Here is a 4,249-nt window from a genome sequence, read left to right as displayed (position 1 = left end):
CGCGCTAGAGACCGAGGCCTGCTTTAAAGCGCTGATGAAGTTAGGAACCTACTGAGACCATTTAAGTCAGATTTAAAGCGCTAAAGTAGACTTGAATATTTTGACCATATGAACATTTCTCAACAATCTTCTGTGACAGAATATGTAAAGATCTAACAGTAGAAATCGGCAAGTTTTTTAAGATAGGGTCCTAAGAACGACATCTTTGTGAGACCATATGAACATATCTCAGCAATCTCTAGAGATAATCATTTAAGAACATCCAAACCAAAACGTCCGCTGAGTGCCCGAATTTTTAAGCCGGCAGATGCGCTCGTTACACTTCTGTCCGATTTTGTCTTCCTTATCGAATGGTAATCAAACTAGCTTTCTACTAGTACCACATTGTCTTGTCGGATGTTAGATGATTCATGTTCCTAGATATGTCCTTTAAATGTCGGGTCATAACGTTCAGACCGATCTACTCCGCCTCCCCCTCCGTCCTCTCGGTACGGATCTCCACACACCTATAAGGTACACCATCACGCGGTTCTACAAGTCGCAGTTAGAGACGTTGCGTGTTCTGTTCACAAACAAAAAAAAAAAAAAAAAAAACTATCTCAGCTATCTCCCTTGACATCGCCCCGGAGGCATACGGCATTCCTTAGAAGAGCGGGGCTTTTCATCTTCTCTCTTCCTTCTGAACTACGTACTTACGGTCGGCGAAGCTCTTGTTTAGAGATAAACAACTCTTATTCTTATGGCAAGTTAGAACCTAGATTACGCGGATAGTAGTTAAGGTGTGACGGAGTTACGCGCGGGACAGCGATGCACTAATGTTGTCATCCCACTCGAGTTACCACAGGAACTGGCGCGAAGCCGATTGCCGACGTGGGGGGCCTTGAGCGGTTCGTCCGGCTGTTGTTCGGAGCCCTAGAGGCCTCACTGCTATGGCTCGCGGTGCGCGCGCCTCGAGACGAACGCTCCATCAATAGCTCAAGTTCTTGACGTGAGCTTAGTACAACACCAAAGCGAGTCCGTGCTTCTCCCAACGAGTCCCTAACACGAAGATACTAAGAGGCTAAGAAGAGAGTTAAGAATCTGGTAAAAAACGGAAGGGTATTATCCACATATCTTACAGACTCCAGGTAAGGAACCTAACAGTAGACAGGTCAAAAGAAGCCACACAGAGAGGAGCGAACGTTCCCCTATGGTAAGGCGCCGTTAGAAGGAAGGTTCTATAGTCGTCCTTGAAGAAAGGTGAGCCTGGGATGAAGAGATATCTTCACACAGGCCGTATATTCAGCTTGGCTAGTAAACGTCCGAGCAGCTGACTCCTGACGTTTTATCGCTCTGCACTTTTCACAAGCTCTGTGCCAGTGCGGTAAGGCTGCTGCTGAGAGTGTGTTTCAACGACCGTCACTAGACTTATGCGACACAAAGAAAAAGCTAGAAATGTCACATCCACCCGTAAGCATCCCATCACGTCTGCCCAGTAGCACTAGTGGTATGATCTGAAAGGGTTTGGTTATTCGAGCCTCTAAAGCATGGGGTGCAGTGATCTTAACGGTTTTGGAGGTGCGGACGCTAGAGTTCTGGCCGCATTCTTATTAGTTTGTGTCTTATCACTGCAACACGTCAAAAAAGGGCCAGACTAACTTCTCGCGACTTTTTACGATGTGTCTTTCCCAGCACAAACAATCCTTACGTTCTCGCTACATCATGTCCTATTCCTTTTTCGGTTCCGGCAAGCTCTTGACCTTGGAATAGATCATACGAATTTCGTCTGCAAAACGTGAACTTTAGTCTCACGCGTTTCTTAAGAAACTACAGTGTTTCTCTGTTGGGACATATTGCCCAACATGTTTCAAAAAGTTCTCACACACAAGAAGACATTCAATACGGTACTTGAAGACATCTAAAGCGTTACACTGCCCTTTCCAAATTACCCTGCTCGACCATCTGGATCTTTTTTTTTGATGAAGCGGGGAGTTGAATTTAAAGAAACACAGCTAAGGGGGTAAACCGTGCGACAGCGTCGCACGTAGGATGCGTGCGCGCGCAAGACGGAGGTTGTCAAGGTGAGTTCAGTGACGTTCTGGACAGTTAGCAAAGAAGAGAGTGGAGCCGGATCCTGAAGTTCTACGGTGGTTCATAGTTCCATGGTACTCTCTGGACCTTTTTCTGTCAGCTCCAACCTACAAGACCTTGCAAGAGGTCGCGCAGAGCGCCTACTCTTCTCGCCCCCGGCTCGTATGAAACGCCCGGCCACAATAAAAACTGCTCCAGGAATAACTAAACCCGACTCCCGATTAGAACTCTTCCCAGGACACAAAACTCGACTTCTCGATAGAAAATCTCAACTCACGCTTAAATCTCGTCGGTTTTAATCTCTAATTCCAGGACTATAAACGCGGTCCCTCTTCGATTAACATCAGCTGTCATCCAGAACCCCCGACTAACAATTGAAACACCTAGTCCCCCAGGCGCAGAACACCAACTATTCCCCCGAGAGCATAACTAAATCAAGAATGAGACGCCTAACAACCTTCAAACTCACGATTTTACTTCTAATTCCACAGGATGATAACCGCTACTCTCTCGATTATCAGAAAATCTACGTCGGCAAGAGGTGGAAAGCGTCTCCACAGAACTCATCCGCGCGGACGAGAAACCTCTAATATACCAAATCAGACCCTCAAGCACACACTCACTTCTAATTTTTAACTCTAATTCCTAGCGGCATACAAGCGCGGCGCTCCTTTCGAAATCTGTTCCTGAGCGCTGATCACGAACCCCCCCCTGCGGCGGCTCCGGGATCCTCGCCTGAGAGACTCATAATGATACAACAAAATAACTCTAAATATACTAACTCCAAGTAAAATATAAACAGGACTAACACACAAAAACTTTAATTCTCGGGGAAAAATCCAGATTTCCTCAGATCCACAACTCCTCGACTCGCACTACAGACTTTCGCTAGTTTCAGGATAGGAAGCCCTGCGCGCTGATGGCTAAGGTTGCATATCTGGTCTCTCCATGAATCTAGAAACCCTCTACACTCTCCTTGATAGAATAGTTATCCAATAGCGGGATATAGAATAAGGGGGCCCAACTTTAAAATCTTAAATAAGAACCCCCTACTTGTGATACAGCATATCAAAGGCCTTAAAGAACGTAGTACTCTGGTACAAGATTGAGCTCGATCCGACAACCAGGGCCGGAGTTATGGGCTATTCAATTTTTCATATTTCCATGTTCTTCTGCCAAAAGGGGAAGCACCAAAAAACGGGAAATTCATATCGATTGGTGATTTGTGCTTTAAATATGTCCCACTAAGGGGTCATATAGAAATTCGGTCCCAAAAATGAAATTTCGAAACATCCATTTTCACCCCCGGGGGCCATCAGGGCCGAAAGTCTAAATTTCATTTTTTAGTCTGAATTTCTATATGACCCATTAGTGGGACCTATTTAAAACACAAATTATCAATCGATATGAATTTCCCGTTTTTGAAATTAAGACTCAGTTTGGTTTGGTTTTACAAGCGACAACGCGTCTACGCTTTCAATGTGAGATGAACGTTACTTTTAGGCGCAATACACACTAGTGAAACGAAACCTGTACATAAGGTTAACACAGAGCAGTGTTCACTGGTGAAACCGAGTTTCATGAAACTCATTGTGTATTGACATAGGAAACACGTTTCATGAAACGCGTTTCACTATTGCGCTTACTAGGTACCTACATATGTTAATTTGTTAATATTAGGAGCCTTGATTTCCAGGTATCTATTAATTTTCTATGTTATTCATTTTATTTTATTCATTAATTGTTTATCTGTTACTTCTTACAGCTTACTCTATTTGATAATTTATTCATTATTTTATTTTCATTTTTTATTGTGTCTGTCCTTTTTCTCCCCCCAGACTGAGGACGTATCATCTATGAAAGCCAAGTTCAGTACAGGTACTCCCAGTGATCATCTGGTATGGGTTCAAGTATTAGCGTGGTATCAAAATCTCCTCCCTACACACAATAGAACCTCTCTATCAACTCTATGCGAGTCACATGGATTACTCTATGACAGTCTGGTGTTATTACATAGAGTGAAAGGTCATCTGTTGAGTCACCTTGCACAAGCAGGATACACGAGGAGTGAGAGGTTGGATGATCCTGAGTCTAATGTAAACGCGGCCTGTGGTGGTTTGATAGTAGCACTCGTGTATGCGGGACTTTATCCCAATGTTGCTGTCATAAGGTAAGTGAT

This window comes from Diaphorina citri, unplaced genomic scaffold (genome assembly GCF_000475195.1).
Source record: "Diaphorina citri unplaced genomic scaffold, Diaci psyllid genome assembly version 1.1 scaffold1541, whole genome shotgun sequence".
NCBI classification, from domain to species: domain Eukaryota; kingdom Metazoa; phylum Arthropoda; class Insecta; order Hemiptera; family Psyllidae; genus Diaphorina; species Diaphorina citri.
This window is presented reverse-complemented; position numbering follows the sequence as displayed.